General features: G+C 46.5%; 1 protein-coding gene across 1 annotated transcript in view; it reads left to right on the forward strand.

Annotated features, from left to right (window-relative positions):
- The first annotated feature begins 1,795 nt into the window (after positions 1–1,795).
- The window catches only part of NCALD (neurocalcin delta), a 50,919-nt gene continuing 34,764 nt past the window's right edge, over positions 1,796–17,950 (forward strand). The window contains exon 1 of the mRNA XM_010137536.1: positions 1,796–1,881. The gene's annotated coding sequence lies outside the window, so the exon portion shown is untranslated. The remainder of the gene's footprint in view (positions 1,882–17,950) is intronic.

Raw genomic sequence — 17,950 nt, forward strand, 5'->3', positions numbered from 1 at the left:
TCAGCGCACTTGCAGTAAGCGTGGGGAAAACACTTCCCCAATCTTCATTTCCGAAGCCAAGCCACAATGATGATGATATGTAACACAGGTAGTAATCAATGGCGTTTTTAAAATTCATTGCATTGTTCTTGTTCTGCTAAATGGTCACAGGTTTCTCAGCTAATTGTGAATATTTTCTTTTTAAGGCATGAATATTAGATGGTGGGAGATGCCTTGTTCTATTGTAATAACTCTTTGAGCCCTCTTCTCTGCTTCACACCAAGGCATGGCGGGGGGGAGGGGGGTGTGGGCAACTCATGATCCCAGAGGGCTTTGCCCCTAATATGAACTGCTCTGGGAGGCTCCAGTGGAGCAGTGGGGCTGGATGAGTGCTTTATAAGCTGTACTAGAGAGAGATGCATGTCTCACTAAATGCTACATAAACCAGCATTGGCTGTTGCGGATGTTGACCTAAATATTCCGAGCACCTGCCGATCTTACACTCAGGAAGGAGATGCAGAGGAGGGTGATGGGATTCAGTGATGCCCCCACTGCCCATCAGTCCCATGTCCCCACCATCCTCCCTCTGCCTTGTATGGGGGGAAGCCCTCCCCAGCACCTCTTTATGCCCCATCCCAGGCTGTCTTTTAATTTTTCATGTTTTTCTCTTTCACCTGTTGCAAAGGTGCCAAAGCCAAATTTGGCTAAGGATGCCTCAGTGTGTTTGCAGATCCTATGCGGCTTTACATCTGCTTCGACTTTCACCAGAGCCATCTGTTATGATTGGTTCCTGGTATTTCATGTCCCAGGCACTGGTCAGTAACCATCACTGACTCAGATGAACACAGGAGTCTTTTGCTGCTGACACTTTGCCTTTCTTCCCTTCTTCTTGCAGGTGAAAGCCTCTCTCTCCTCCTGCATCCTGCCCCTTGGTGTGTGCATACGCTGTGGGACTCTGGTAAGGTGGTGTGCAGAGATAAAAAGGAAATTTGGGGGGAAGGAGTGGATTTTGGCTAGAATTACAAGGAAATCTGAGACACCAGTGTCATGTCTCTGCCTGCAGGATGAGGCTGCAGAGTTGAGTCGGAGCCAGTTAAAGGCAGGCACTGTTTTGATCCTCTTCCTGGGGCATTTTACTGGGAGCAAGCAGGAGGGGCCAGTGGCCAAGTCTCAGAGACACAAGATGAATCTGGCCAGGCACCTCTGGGGGCTGGCCGGCAGACCCGCATGGCTGCCATCCTGCATCGCTTTGGCAAGGACTGCGGCTGCCTCACCACGGATCTGGGCAGAGATGCTGGTGACCAAATGAGCATCTCTGTGGCTCTGAATATAACCTCAGCTGTGTGTCACTTTGAAAGACCCTAATTTTAGCTAGCACCCAGCTGCACATCATCGAGGTGCCCGGGTTCACATGGAGGACAGCGGTTTTGCCCCTTTTCTTGGGCAAACCAGGCGTATAAAGGGTTTTTTTCTGCTGGAGTCTGGGGATGCAGGAGGAAGAGGGAGGTGTGTTTTCTTACAGGGACAGGGTTAAGAGAGCATTGGCGATGGGTCCCACCCCCTGGCGCAGCCAGTTCCAGCGAGACCTTGGTGTTTGGGTTGTCCGGGCGCCCGTGATGGTTCCAATGTGCGCGCAGTATGACAGATGACCTATTGAAATAATTTCGGAGCAGTGCTGGGGTTGCCAGGACAACCAGTGCTCCCTGGGCTTGCGCCTGGCCATGTGACAGCCGCCTTGACGTCAGCTGGAGGCAGAGCCTGCGGTTTCGGCCGCGCAGCCAAAGCCTTGTGAGAACCTAGTGGATGCTGGATTTATCCCCGCCGCCACCGCCGCCACCGCTGCTGTTTCTCAGGGGCTGCCAGAGCATGGACTATTAAAAACTTGCATTTCTGCAGTGTGAGGTAACCATTTGCTTTATGTTCTTGTCAGGTATTTTTTTCCTTAAAAAAAAAAAAAACAGGATAGAAAGCAGCTTATCATGACTGATTTTTTTTTTCACTTGTTTGTTTTGGCTGGAAGTTTGCCTTGATGAACAAGCCCGGCACTATCAGATAAATGCAAAGCAGCTTCCAGTTACTAATTCTGTGTGCAGACGGCAAAGCAGAGTTAAACTTAGATTAATGATCTGTGAAAGGAGAATAAAATGGTATTGTGCTCATTTGACAGCTTAGGAATATAAATGAACACGTGTAACCCTAGGCTAATGTGTTCAGAAGTTAAAAGATATTGTATTTAGGTATTGTGTTGATTTGAGCATCTCCACAGCCTTATACTTCTGTTGGAAATTGCAGTTTTTTAATGCCGCCCTGTTCAGGTGGGTTTGTACGAAACGTGTTCAGTGAGGAGGAAGGCAGAAGCCGATGCAGCTAGGAACAGCTTGAAATCCAACTCCCAAAGTTCAAGTCTTTAAATCAGCTTTGTTCACATGGAGTCCCTGCACCCCACACTCTCGCCGGGCTTTCTGTCCATCTCCCGGGGCACGTGGCACTCCTGACTGTATAGTGTTTACAAAGGAAAGGACCAAGGGCTTCTGAAAAATTATCTGAAATATGCCAAGAGAGCAACATTGCTGTAACACGAGCTTTTACCTTTTTTCTCAGATGCTGGGTTTTTTCTTGGTTTTGGTTTGGGGTTTTTCGGGGTTTTTTTTTCCCTGCTGTAGGTTGAGAGCAGTTAGAATAGCTAAAAAAACCCAAACCTGCAGCTCTAACAGCACACAGTAATTGAAAAACGAAATGCTGTTTGGGTCTTTTTGTTAAGAGAAGAGGGAATCTGGTTTTGTTTCTCTATTGCGCTGACTCCAAAGGGGCTGTTGTAGGGTAGGAGATCCCAGGGCTCCTCAAGTTTAGTGCCACAGCCTGAGTTTGTTTGTGTGGGAACATATAGATTTGTTTTAAGAACAGATTACAGCTGAAGCATCATGTTTTTTGTTTCCTGGAAAAGTATCGTTCTTATCTTCTCTAATTATATGCTCCTGTTCCCTTCCTCCCAAAGTTCAAAGGGTTTATTGATAATGGTAATGATTTTCTAAAACAGCTGCCACTGAAACAATCACAGAGCTACAAAACAACGTAAAACATAGAGCAATAAAAGATAAAAAAACTCTATAAAAATTATTCTAATGTTACCAAATGCAGCAGAAGTAATTCTTTCAGAAAGGGAGCCAAGACAGAGATAAAAACTGAATGCACTTCTGTAAGAAAAGTTATGGCTTAATGCTCTGAATTTCACTGCATTTGGCATTCTTAACACAGCCACAAAGATAAATGCATCTGAAACCTCTAAATCATTTCCCTTCATGCTATCTCATCTGTTCTTTCCAATTTAATTCTATGTCTAAAATATCGATGTTTTGGGGTGCTGAAATATTTTTAATTTTCTCTATTAAATTCTTCACTTGATGCCAATGCATCAGTGCATGAGGAATCTCGACTGGCTCCTCATAGGTAAGTTTAACCAAGGTTTACAGGAGCCTTGCAGCTTCGGTGAAGAGGTGCACACAACCCCTGTGCAGTCTTCCTGCAGGGACTGGGGCTCTCGGCATCCTCACCAAGGCCACCCACCTGGGCCGAGCTGGGCACAGCTGCTTGCCAGCCGGTATGGAGAGCCATGTTTCAGCCAACGGCATCTTGCCCCCCAACCTGCAATGTTAAACCCCCAGGAGTCTGGGTGGGTGGGGCAGGAGGGGAGGGCAGGGGGAGGTGTTCGATGTGATCCACCACCCTCTGAGGTCTGCTTGTTCACCACCTTACACTGATGAGGCAAGTCCAGCGAGGGACCGGGGAATGGAGTATGGGAGCAGATTCAAGACGAGTAGCACCTGCCAGTCAAGAAAAGTCATTCACCTTCACATCTGGAGGATTTGGCTCCACCTATAGCTGCAGTCGCCTGCCAGATTTGGCTTGAGTCCTCAGGGGGGCAATGATGCTCAGTGAGGACTGGGGCTTCACCTTGCTCATTTTAGCTTGAATGCAGTGTCCTGTAGCTTCGATGCCTTGAAAACACCTGCAAAGGGAAAAATAATTGATGAAAGTTTTTCTCAAGAGCTATTAATCAGAAATGTTTTTAAAATAGGTTCCTCATCTCTCCAACTAGAACAGACATATCTTGCTTTAACAATACTGAGCAAGTCTTCAAAAGGGACTAACATAACCTGAGAGAGGGAGGATAAACTGCTTCATATTTTACCAGGAGGTCCAGGAGGGTGTTGTGGCAGGAGATCTGAGAGGCAATGTTACCAGGGATGCTGGTGATTGCCACTGAGATTGCATAGGGGTGTGTTCTGCTTGGCAGAGTGGCCAGCTCTGTCCCCTCTATTTGAGTCTTTGGAGGCTTTAGGCATCCTATTGGCCCAGGCTCCTTTGAACCCTAGAGATGGGGATAGGTGAGACATGGTCAGGTAGTGAGAGAGTCTACAACAGGAGGAAAAGGCGCAGGTTTCTGCTCAGGGAAAGGGTAGAGAGCTGTGAGTGAGAGTCATCCTGGTGCTGCATGCTTCTGCATGGTGACTTCATGCTCTCATTTTTGCTGTACAGATCTGTACCAAACCCTTTTGACCAACACTTGAATTTTGCCTTGGGAGTGTGTGAAGTTGCCAGGCAATTTAATGTTAAACATCCCACTGTCTCTGCCCTGCTGTGGTTTCACCCACCATGGAAGAATAAACAGCCTGTATGTTCTTCTCTACTGCTGAGAGGCGGGGAAGGTGACTACAGTCCATTCCTCATCTTCTGCCCAACAACTCAAGCATGAGACTGTCACCTTACATGGACTTGAAATCCTCTGACATAAAGAGAAAAAACCTCACACACACACACGCACACACACACACACACACACACACACACACACACACACACACACACACACACACACACACACACACAGGCTTAGTGAGACTCCGTCTTGTTCTGGGGAGGCCAAATTGACCATCAAACCTCCGATCAGCCTTCGTATCATTTGCAAAGGTCACCAAGCCCTTCAAAACACACAAGAAGGAGATGATCTCTTCCAACAGTCTCCTTGTCCATGGAGAAGAGAAAGCAGATCAGCAGTTCCTGAGGAACTTCACCTTAGGAGAGATCTTGGGCAAAAAGGAGTCGGAGATCTCCTTGAGCCACTTCTCACACAACCGGATACAGCCAGGGAAATCAAAAACAGACACAAGCTGTTGATGCCTCTAGCCTAGTAATAATAACACACTCAAGCCTTCGGTGTGTTCTACCTTGATCTGGTTGAGTTGACGGGCAATGACAATCTAAATTTAGGCTAGAAGCATAACAAACCCTAAAAAAACCCACAACAAACCCTTGCAAAGCGGAGCACTCCTTCTTTCATTTTTCAAAGAGAATGAGATTTTTACTGTCTTTTTAAAGATCCTAGCCACTACTCAAAGCAATAATTCAGGGGGGAATAAAATCCCCCATACGGGGCAGGGGGCAGGGGGTGGGTGGATGGGGCATTGTCAGACAGTGGGAACTGATGCAGCAGTATAGAGTTTCAGGCTCTTAAATTACATATTGCAGAAGTTGTTTTTCCACCCTGCTAAAAATCATTACGTTGTGCTAATTTAATGTCCTGGATCAACATCAGCAACAACTGGTTTCAATGATAAGTGACCTGTAGTAGAGATTTGGCATTTTAATTAACAGTTGCTTTTCCAATTAAATGCAGATGCCATACATGTGGTACTCTGAATGCAAACTAAAAGTTGACCTGGTTGATGGTTCCAAGCTAAAGCAGCAGAAATCTTAACTCTGGAATGTTTTTGGTAGTCATATTTTAGAAATAATCTTCCATGGTGAGCCAAAATCTATGCAGACAGTTATAGTCAGATAACAGTTAAAAAAATAGACTATGTTTTGGCTGTACTTTTGCTGCTGTTAAATTTATCTTCTTAAATAGCAGGGAGTATGAGTTGAGGTTGGAGAAACAGTAATTTTGTAATTATTTTACATGGATCAAATTATTCTGTCATCAAATTTGCATTTCAGACAGCATTACGCTATGAAAATATAATTAGAAACTGTAATTCAGGAATTGCTGAATGTGATATTTCCCAGAGGGAGCAGTGTGAAGAAGCTGCCCTCACTACAACTTCAGCAAATGTTGAAATCCTATAGGTGGAAAATGTGAAGGCCAAGTTGTAAAGTTCCTCTCCCTTCTGCGGTCTCCACATGCTGTCGACTTTCTGCCGAACTTCATTTTTTTGGAAGATTCATGTCCACAGAATCATTGAGTCATTAAGAGCTGAAGTGCTTAGATCCTGTGCTGCTGAATTTCAGTCTGGTTGTGCTGATAGTTGCCGAATTGCTTTCAGCCACAAAATGTCAGTGAGATAATGTAAGGATCTCATTTACACACAGAAAAGCCAAGTTTGTAGTTTGGGCTGAAATGCTGTTTTTAATTTGCCCAGCACCCAGAACTCCCAGCAATGCCTTCTGTCACAGGAGAGGGCAGAGGATGGGTCTCAGTTTAGCTCTGTGATTCTTTTGTAATTCAAGGCTTTTTGCTGTACGTGTTCACAGAGTCATGCAAAGTTTTAGCTGTGTAAATCTCACTGATGTCACTCCTTACTTTTTTTTACTACTCTCATTACAATCTTTGTCTTATCACAGACATATCAGCTGGAAACGAACACACTCACTCTTTTTATTTGGGCTTGTGTTGATAAATCCCATCCAATGTTGTCTGCGGCTCACACTTCTTTGGAGAGCATAATCCATGGGCAATTTTCCTGCCACCTTGTTGGCACATTGGACAGGCCCATATGTGGAGCAAAGCCTGCGATGCACAAAGCAAAGCCAGCACTGGGAGGAGGCAGAAGCTGGGAGTCGGTCATGTTTAATGCTTTGATGACCCCGTGCATCTCTCACAGTCCTGCTGAGAGACAGTCCCAGTGCTCCTCCAGAGAAAATGGCAGGGCAGGGAAAGGACGAGTGTGTGGACCTGTGAACCCAGGGCTGTGCGGATAAATGGGCTGGCTGGTGACATGGTTCGTAGTGACTCAGGGACACTGTCAGCTCCAGTATGGTTTGCGGAACAAGACCAGTTTCATGTGCCTGCCCAGGGCCACCTTTCTGCTCCCACTAAACCCAGCCCTGGCACTTTTCCTGGACGCAGGAGAGGATGTCTGCCATGTTGCACCCATTTTGGGTGATGCACATCCCGCAACCTGGGTCTGGTGTTTGCAATGTGAGCAAAGGGCAGGAGCAGCAGAGTGCCACTGCAGATGACCTGAGAAGGCGTTTTTATTAGGGAGGATGCAGCAAGCCAGGCTGGCTCTTTATGAATAAAGTGGCCTCGCCTGAGGAGCCCTGTGAGAGGGCTGGTTTGCAGGTGGGGCGTAAGTAGCTCCTGAGCATCACACCCATATTTTTCAACTCATCTTGTTTAGCAGCTCCAGAGGGGCAGGAGATTGTTTCAGCCGGCTTTGTCTGTGCATGGAAGCAGGTGCACACTGGAGCTGAAAGGCTTTGAGACAGGTTTATAACTGCCACATTTGTCACAAAGCCTCTTAGCCATGGGATGAATTTCACCATCACGAGAACGGGGCCAGGCTGGCATGCCGCAGAGGCACAATGGACCAGGTGGCAAGTGGGGGAAGGAGAGCCCTGAGCAGGACTAAGTGACCAGGTGATAGCGGGATGAGGCCAAGGGCAGGCTTGCCATTTCTTGGCTCTTCTATTGTCACTGTTCCTGTACTGCTGCTTTTGCTCCAGCTGGGACCTCTGGTAGCACTGCCCAGTGTCCCTGGATATCTGCAGCACAGGACAGCCAACACCCATGTGAAATGGAGCTTTTTGAGAGAGTCCAGAAACCAAAATGCTTCCTATGTTAGTAATGATGATCTGTCGTTTTGGTGGCATCTCATCTATCGGTGACTACAAGGGCTGCTCTCTCTGCTGGACGCTGGATTCAAAACAGGGCTGGAGAAACACTGCACAGTCAACCCTTGTGCAGTTTGTGCTACTGGAGGACAAAAATTCTGCCTTTGAGAGCTTCATGCTTGTTGTCATATTATAAACTTCAGGTTTTGGAGAGACCCAGGATTACATGTACAGAGGTTTTATTAGATGAGCAGATCAGATAGTTTACAGGCTGTCACTCCAGGAAAGACAAGCCAAAGCTGAAGAAGGTCAAAGTTAGCTTCTTTCCTCACCAAATTCCCTCCCTCCTAGAACAGACAAATTCCCTAATTATGCCTCACACGGCCTTTCTGCATCTCCTCCAGGACTGCAAAAACACAATGGATCCAGCTCATTTGAAGTGTCTAACTTCAGCCAAATAATACTCAGAGACTTCACCCATGGAGCAATTCAGCCCCGGGAACATTTAACTCTGAAGAAAACATTCTGCTCATGTTGTGTGCATGTTCCTAATGGCAAATCCAAGATGCCAGGGAGAAGTGAGCACAAAGCCATTGATTATTTCCACAACCACTGTATGCTTCCTATCACGACACTGTTCTTTTGTGCAGAATGGCAGCATGACTGCAGAGTCCCCTTTAACGTTACCATTTTAGCAAGCCCAGGTCCAATTAGAGCAATTATATTCCAGCAGAAACACTGTCTGTTGTCCTCTGGACCTGTCTGTCAAGTGTCCTATTCATAGCTGTTTATTTTGTGTGAGGTTTTTCACGTAAAGTCATTTGGACCATACTAAAACAGTCTCATCTGAAGGGCAGTGTGCATTTTTGTAGACTTATTTCAGAGGCTGATGTGAAAAAAAGAGTGCAAAATTACAGCTGGCCAAGGATACATCTCTCAGTCTAACCACAGTCTCCTATTGTTTTAATATTATTGCTGATTTGACACAGCACACAGATTTCACTTTCAATTATTTCACTTCACCCTTCACTTTCAATTAATTTACTGCTAAAAATTGAGAACGTTATCAGAATTTTCAGGTCTTCCTTGCTGCGTTGGAGGGTTTTCTTAATCGAAATCCCCAATATGAGTTGCAAGGCATGTAATGTTTGATGGCACATGATGTTAAACCAATTACAGATCTGAGGTCTGTGCAGAACTATCTGGTCACTGAATTATTGAAGAGCTGCTGGGTAGTGGGCATTTCTGCAAAAACACTATCTATGCTTCGCTTTACCTCTGCTGTCGGAGCCTGATGAAGGGGGCAAGTGACTCCTGCCGAGAAAGACACACACACACACCCCGCCTTGTCCCTGTGTACGCCTTGTCCCTGCTAAAGTAAAAGCTGAGTAGTTCAGTGAAAGGCAGAAATGTTGTGACTTGGGAAGATCAGGGGCATTGGAAAGAGGAACTCTTCTCTTTCTGAGAGTTTTTATTTTCTCATACTTCTCCTGGAAGGGAAAATCCAGGGAGAAGTGTTGGGAGTCTTCTTCCTGAAAAAAAAAAAAAATCTCTTTTCTGACAATTCCGAAATGAGATTGCCTGTGAGAGAGCAACTCCCATCCCTGCTGCTGGCACCCTGGCACCCAGGGTAGTCTCAACCGACGTGCACAGCAGTGCTCAGGCGGAACAGTGTCACTTTGGGAACTGAGAACACAAGTTCAGACCTTAGTCGTTCTTCCTCCAGTATCATCAGGGCAGTGGCTCCACCACATTTTTTTCTTATTTCACTTCTCTTCTGCTACGTTTCAGCCCACAGGGAAGGTGGCCTGTCGCTTTTGTCAGGAGGACCTCCTGAGACACTCACAGTGGTGGCCCAGATGTAGCCTGTCCTTTCCCTTGGCACAAGAAGCTGCAGGCAGGAGAGCTGTGCCGATGCTGACCAGGGCTGCAAAGAGACCTTGCAGACCTGGTCACACTAGCAAAAAGGACAAATGAGAGCTGACGAAACAGCCATATAACATATCCCACGCCAGCTCAGTGGGGGTCTTGGTGAATTTATTAAGATAAGATTATAATGTTTACTTGGATCTGCAACCTTGGCAAATTCAGTTTCATTTCTTGCAGCAGCGATGCCTTTTTCTCTGTGAACCATGGCAGTGAACTGCTGTGCAGCGTTAGAACCCCCCTCTCACCATGTCCACGTAATGCTTGTGATGCCCCAATTAGAAAAATACAGTTCTTTTGGAGATGACAAAAGGTGACAGAAGCAGTAATAGGGTGACTGCTTGCCTGACTTTTGCTCTTCTTGTTAGACACTGGGACCCTTGCAGAACCCACTGCCTCACCTAAGTCAAAGTGTCTGATTAAAAATTGAAGTGTATTTTACTATTAGTTCACCGTGTGTAAGTTACTAGTTCACTATGGTGTTTCTCAGAGAGCCTGTAGTAAGAGACATCTTTCATGCGCGTGGCTCCCACCGAGCTTCTGGATGCTTCTGGAGCACTCTGGGCAGGGCAGTGGAGAGGCAGCTGGGAGAGAAGGGGTGGTTACCAGTTGGAGGCATTTTCGAAAATAGCAGCTTTTCTTTTGTTTGTTGAATTCCCTGTGCTTTTCCAGTACTGTTCCCATTATTCATTTCTTTCCCAAAATAACGTTTTTAAGCAGAGGAATGGCTTGAGTGGGGAGAGGAGGGGATTTGCAGCCCAGCTGGACAGCTGCACGTGCTCCCGTGTCTGTGCTGAGGACTCTCTGAGCTGACCTTGGATGCTAATGTCAGATTACTAGGGAGGTGGCAATTCCCAGTATTTCAGGCAAGTTGGAGTCCTCGGCAGTGAGCCTGGCAATTCCTTCCTGACAACCCTCAGTGGTGCTTCTCAGGGGCAAGCTTCGGGTTTGCAGAGCTTGCAGTTGTCCTTGCAGAGAAATGTTTATTATTCTCCTTTCAAAGGGGAATCTTGACCACGTCTGAATGGCTTCCAGCTACGCCAGCGATGTGCTCATGGCCAGTGCAGTGCAAAGGTGCTCTGGCAGGCACTGTGCTCCTGATGTTCAGCATCTTTGTAGCCCAACTTGACCAGAAGCATCTCTTGCTGGTGGATGCTCCTTTGAAGGAAAAGGAGGGGAAGCCTCTGGCAAATTAAGCCTGAGGTACGCTAGCCCCAGTACCAGTGATGCAGGCAGATCCCACTGAGCAGTCCCAGCCCTCAGGGTGCCTCGGGTATCCGGTCCTTGAAAGCTGACCTGGGAAAGCAGCTGCTCCAGAGGGGCATCCTGGCAGCACCCACCAGGTGACAGAGAGAGAGGACACCCCTCTCTCATCCCTTGCAGTCAGGCACACAGACAAACACTGTGAGCTCCAGAAATGGGTGCCAGCAGCCTTTCCCTGTGGGTGCGGGGGAGGGGACAGTAGAAAAGAAGCCCTGAGAGCAATTAAAAATTAAAAACTCTTTACAGTAACTTGCTGTTACCACATCCCAGCAGTTCACCTTTTCTGTGACTGGCCAGTAGCCCAAGCACTGAGCTAGAGGGGAAGAGAATCCCATCCTCTCTGCCCTTGCTGAAGACCAGCCCGCACTCCTGCAGCCCTGACAAGGGGATGGAGAGGAACTGCCTCCCGCTGTGTGGCGAGGGGGCTTTGGCACTCAGGACCTCCCAGATCTGCTGCACCACTGCCAGCAGCACCCACCTCTCTGTGGAAATCCCCAGAGTCATAGTGAAAGGCACTGCGCAAGGAGGTGGCCAGACCCAGATGAGTCACATGCCATTTGGACGGGTGCTGCTGCTAAAAAAGGGGTGCTGGGGAGCTGGACCAGCCATACCACAGCCCTCTCCCTGGTCTGGGGTCTGGAATAACTGCCACAACAGCCTTAGTGCAGGCAGAGCCTGAGCTCACAGGGGCTGACATTTAGGGAGCAAAGGTCAAGCCTATCACGGTTGATATTCGGACTGAGCCTCTCTGAGGCTGGCATTCAGGGGCACCACTGACACATACGTGAAGAGCAGTGTCCATTGAGGTGGAGATCAGGACCCACATACATGCTGTGTGGGAGCACAGCTCTGGGCTCTGTGTCGCTGTCAGTAGAGGGCTGCCAAAATCAGGCAGAAGCCTGGATTCGGAGCTGTGGTGGAGATGCCCCAGCCCTTGCCTGCTGGAATAACTGGAGAGCACTAGCACCTGGCAGTCATTGTCCCCCACTGCCCTCCTCCTCAGCCAGAGTTGCCATTGCTTACCCCTCCATTACCACCTCCCCCGGCCCTTCCCACTAGTAGTTTTCCCTTGTGCTCACCAGAAGTGCTTTTGGCCCTTCTTGGCATGCCAGTCCAGCTCCTTGGTCTGCAAGTGCCCTGAAACCCCTTTGACTCCCAGCAAGCCCATCACAAAGCCCAAGGCAGATCATGGCCCAGACGATTTGAACCTTGGGACTAGTTCATAATCCCCTCTCAATATCCCTTTCCCAGCAGGTATGAGCTTGCTTCCCCCAAGCTTTGACATTTCCTATTTCAGCATTAACATTCAAGAAGGAGACAAGCTACCTGTTTTCCTGAGATAATGGCTTGGTCTGTACTACGGATACTGGCTGTGTCCTTTCTGCATGAAATAGGGATCACCCCCAATACCAGAGCTCGGTGATCAAAACTGCTCTCTGTCCAGGTGATGTGGTAAATGTCATCAGCATAACTGGGTGGGAATCCTTGGAAAAAAGAACCTTGTAGAGAAAGGTTTTTTTTCTGAAGCCCAGGGCTGGGGAGAGCTCACGAGCTGCAAGCTCTTGCTGTGACCAGCAGCAGGGAAACAGCCTGCTGGAGCATGACAGAAAGGCTGGCAGCCCCAGTCTGTCAAACAAAGCAGTGGGTTTGTTTGGGACCAAAGTGAAAGGAGTGAGGAACGTGGCTTGAGAGAACGATAAAGTAAAACCTTTGGTCTATTGAGAAACAGGCTCTTCACTCAGCTGTCTCTGCAGAGGGACGTTATCACATACACTGCTGACCTGTCTCTGAGCAGAGATATCATTACCCAATGTGTGGGCTTGATGCTGATTCCATGTTGTTTCTTGGTACACACACATCATGCTTCCTGGTTCAGTTTTAATCCCTCTCTAGTTTACAATTCATTTATTTTAAAGATGTGAAAATTGTAGAAGAAAATCGCAGTGAATATCCACTACTGCACCCCTTCTGCTCCTCAGTTCCTCTGGAATGAGTAAATTGTTATCATCTGTATTAACCTCCTCAGTGTGAGACCAATATGATCTAGTTTTCTAATGCTGTGTTGTACTTAATACCTGTTTTCTAAACCCTCCCTTGCCTGAAGCGAGCGCTGTGTGCTGCACAATGCACGGTAGCTCCCTGGCTGCCCCAGCCCTGCACGCAGCACTGCATCAGCCATGCAGCACTCTCAAGTGTTTTGTAAATTGTTCTGCAAGAGGGAAGTGATGTCCGGGTGCTCTTTTCATAAAACATAAGGGTCGAAAGAGGTGAAAAGCAAAGGAGATTTCTGAATGCAGTTTTCTCCTGGTGCTTCTGGTTTTGTTGAATTCAACCTTTACGGTTTTGGCCTTGGAGCATACGAGTGGGGTTTGAGAGAGCCAAGAGAGCATTGGCCTAGCTCCTTGCCTGCAGCTTTTCCTGTTAGACATAGAGTGATTTCCAATTTCCCTGGATTTCCCAGTCTCATCCCTCTGCTCATGCCTCTATTCTAGTGCCCTGGTCATGCAGCTGGTGGGATAGAACTCACCTTCCACGTTGCTGCATGCTGGAAATGCAGCTCATTTATCAGACGTCAAGTAGAGGTAGGCTATGTCACTTGGTAGAGGGCAAATTCTGTCACTCTGAGACTCTTTAGGCTGTGGTCCTCATTTCAACTTTCCACAGACTCAGTTGTAACCCCAGGCAAATCACTTCATGTCAGTGGCAGTCAGAAAAACATGACCATGACTATGATGTCTTGGCAGGTCCTTTCACGGAGGTCATTGTATGGCACTCTTTGATATTGTTTGCAGCTTTACATCAAAGCCCTGCCGAGCAGGAGGATATTGGCTGGGATCTTTTGAACAGTGGGGTTTAGTAAGGCGGGTCTCCAGCTTTTAATAAAGCAGGACATGGGCACGACTGCATGAAAGTGCAAAGTTTTCCCCTTTGACTTGCAAACAGAAGTTGCTGTGTTCATATTGCTCCAAATAATACAGGGCATTTAGGAAGACTAGCATTAAGACATTTTTTCAAAGTTATTGAATATGTTGTAATCCTTATTATCCAAGCAATTGACTTCCAGTGAATTCACGAAGGAGAGGTATAACTGAAGGTTTGTCCTGCACAGCCAGCCTACACAGCTGCTCTAACTAGTGAAACAGAAATACATCTTTCTAAAGGAAAGCTCAACAACGAGAGCTCAGTAACAGGAAATAATTATTTCACAAAAGTGAACACAAGTGTTTCTTCCAAAACATCATCAGATAAAAGCAAAAACTTCCTTAAATTTCTAGTTCCACTGATCAACTAGATCTAATGTACAATTCCTTGACTTTCTAATTTTTCAACCAAAATGAGATGCTGTTTTAAAGCATGGTGGATTCCTCTGATAATAAAAAGCCTATTCAGCTGTCTGTGTTTGCATTCCTTGTTCTGTATCATATTTCACGTTTGCTTGTATCTTGCCACTGAAGATTCAGTGTTGTCCAAATTGCCACTGCTCAACTGGACATAACTCCCTATTCCTCACTACTTAAAGCTGATTAACCAGCTGTGCCGGTGGGCACTTTTGATCAAGATTTCACAGCATGCTAAATTGTCTGTGCAGACAGTACAGCGACAGACTTTTCTCCAGTTGATGCTGAAATCCTCCACCCCACACATTGCAGAGGTTCATGATTGCTGCCTCTCAGGCGTCTGGCACAAATGGAAGTGGCACTGTTGTGTGACGTGCTTGTTACTTCAGGCATTAGCCTTGAGAAATTCTGGGTAATTGGATAGTTTTTCATGCCTATTTAAGCACATTATTCCTGAAACTGCTCCTCCTCTAATCAATAAAAGAGTCCATAAAATTGTTTAAACATATTAAGAAAAATGTTATTTACTCTAGGAATCGTTATTGCATTTCATTAGGAGCCACTGAATCTAATATACAAAGACGATAACTTTAATTCTAAGTGGACTAAAGGAAGATAGACGCTACATTCCCAGTAAGCAACTATCAGCAACATGCACTTTCTCCATCTAATGCAGTTACATAAAATAATTAAGTTTGGTATTTCTAATGAGAACAGTGGTTAACTATATTACACAACCCCCCGAGAGAAATTGGCATCACATGAGTTTGGTAGGTATTCTGGTATCTGTCCTCATCGACTTTTTCCTGCCCTGAGGAAACTCATGAAATAGATAGCCAAAATGTGGGCAGAGAGTTCAGATGATGGGCCATTGATCTCCCTGTCTCACCTCGAGCCATTTTGACTGGGCTCAGAGCTGCCCACTGGAAGTTCATCAGATAGCAGAGGCTGGTGGCGCTCCTCTCCCCTTGCGGAACGTGTGCATGGCTAATTATTCTTTTACAAAGTAAAGTGCCTTGGTGTTATTCACTACTGTTTTGTACTTCATTGCTATTTCAAATCCTGGGTAGACAATTTTTGGAGGAGGAAAAGAAAAAACTCAGTCCAGGGTGTCCTAGAGCAACAGCTTCCTTCCACCTGTGTTCTTTCCTGGTAAGTGGGCAGTTGACAGCTTCCATACAGGTTATCTTCTTGGCTTTTTGCATAGAAGCACCTGATAGCAAACAGCAGAAACAAACATCTCCTGTACCTTGCAGCACCCAAAGGATCTGTGTTGCTTACTGCAGGAGCAGCCATCCTTAAAATCATCATTTATAATAGTTGAAACATAGAGAAGACACATTGCAGGGTGAATATGATGTTATTTTGTTATAGGAAGTACTTTTCAGCCGTAAATATCTGAGGGTCTTTTTTCTCCCTGTGGAGGAATGGGTGTGCTGAGGCTAGTGAGGAAAGGAGGCCCAGCAGCAGAGCAATATATGATGTAAGGCTGGGGATGCAGGATTGGGAGCAAAGTAGGGGTGCAGGAGTGCAAAACTTGAGCCGTGAAGCAGCACCCATGCACCACAGCCATGGGAACAGCCCCGTTAAGTTCATGGTGCTACTGCATGAAGGTGCTAAGTGGAGAGGTTCTTGCGTGTCTGTCATGGTGTGACTTGGAGGGGAGAGTGGGGCAAGGTCCCTCCCCACAGTCATGACCGAGACAGTCCGGGCATGCCCAAGGATGGCTGTCAGGAGGTTTAAGTGCCAACAGCCTCTGTGCCCTGACAGGGTTGAGCAGTGCCTGATGAGAGTCTGTCCTGTGCCCGTTCACCTGCAAGCCCCTGCCAACCCAGACACTTTGAAAACTGACCCAAACTGGTCCAGGAGCACAGAATTAGCTGATACAAAAAAGCCATACAGAAGTTTTAGAAAATCCTTTCCTCCCTCTTCCTGTGCATCAGTTCGGTCAACACCAAAATGCAGCTGTCACTCAGTAATCTTCGTAAAGGGGTCAGAGGCCTCCAGATGGAAAATCTGTGTCGTATTACTGTGTTCCCTGTAGGAAACAAAGGATTCACATTAAGGAAGAAAAAATTTATAGAAAACATGAATTGTTCTATCTATACTGAATAGAAACTGGGCACAAAATTGCTTTCAAAGAAAATGGAAAGCTTACTATTCCACAGATTTGGACAACATATTCTATCGATATTCTCTTGACTCCAGGGTTAAGCCCAACCATTTGTGAATTTCATTGAGGTTACCTGCGAATCTTAATTTCAATTAAATTTTTTGCAGTAATCATATTGCCGCTGCCAGTGCTCCCTGATGCTTGAGTTGGCAGAGCTGGTCGGCTCTCCTGACCTGTTTGCTGCATCCTGGCACTCGCTTGTTTGCTTGTATAACCCTCTGCCACATTCCTGCCACTCCACGTTACTGATGTGAAGCGGTGGGAGAGCACATACTACAGAGGAAGACAGAGATATCATGAACATGTTTACTTAATGTTACTGCTTCTGTCTCTCTTCTTGGCGATCCTTTGTGCCAGGAAGATTCTGCCAGCTGTAAGAAGGACGCTTCTTTTTTAGGATGCTGGTTCTCTTCCAGAGGAAGGCAGTACAGGAGGGGACCTCCTGACTCATCCAGTCCACTGCAGGTATAGATCCTATTTGTGGATTTGTCAAACTCCATTTCCACATGAGCTAGGCCATTGGTCTCGTGATCTTTGGAGAAGGCTGTTCCACAGGCTTTGCCTAGTGGTTAGAGATTTGCTTCTCATTTCCAGCCAAAATTTATTCATGGCTAGTTTATATCCATTTGTTCTTGTGCCAGCATTGTCCTTCAGTTTAAAAAGTTTTTCTCCTTCCCTAGCATTTACCCCCTCTGATATATTTATAGACTACAACCATATCCCCTCTTGGCCTTTCTTTAGCTAGGCTAAACAGCCGAGTGCCTCTGGTCTCCTCTGAGAGCACAGGCTTTCCATTCCCTTATTTGGCTTAACAGCCCTGCTTTGCAGCCACTGCAGGCCAAAATCCCTTTCCGTAGGCATGCTTTTCTGGCCACATACTACAGTAATCCAGGTGACCCCCTCATACCTCCAAAGCCTTGTACAACCTGCTGTGTTTTCATGAATGGCATTGGCACTGCCTTCTTCCCAGACTTACCAGACCAGTCTGAGCAGGTTCATTCAGAAGTATCATTTGACTCCTGCAGGTTACATCGTTTTGGTGTTTTCCAGTTATCTTAATGGCTATATAAGACCTTCAGCTTTTCCTCCTGCTCCATCGTTTCCACTTAAAAGCATCAATTCTTCCTATTGGTTCCTCAGAAACTGCACTTTTAATAAGTAATTTCATCCCATTACACTATTCAGTGCTAGAATCATGCCATTCTCCTTACATGGTAGCCTGGCTGTCCAGCTGACAATGCCTGTCACCTTGATGTCATCAACTGCACCGCTTTGAGATTATGCATCATGGTTATTAATGAAATGTTAAACAAGATCCATCCCAAGACTCATCTTTCAAGAACTCTCTTGTAACCATTTTCCACCTGAGATTTCCTCTTTCATTTCAACCCATGATCCTTAAAGAGGAAACATCTGTCTGACTCTGTCCTGCACATCCTCC

This window comes from Buceros rhinoceros, unplaced genomic scaffold (assembly GCF_000710305.1).
Source record: "Buceros rhinoceros silvestris isolate BGI_N320 unplaced genomic scaffold, ASM71030v1 scaffold8736, whole genome shotgun sequence".
Taxonomy (NCBI): Eukaryota; Metazoa; Chordata; class Aves; order Bucerotiformes; family Bucerotidae; genus Buceros; species Buceros rhinoceros.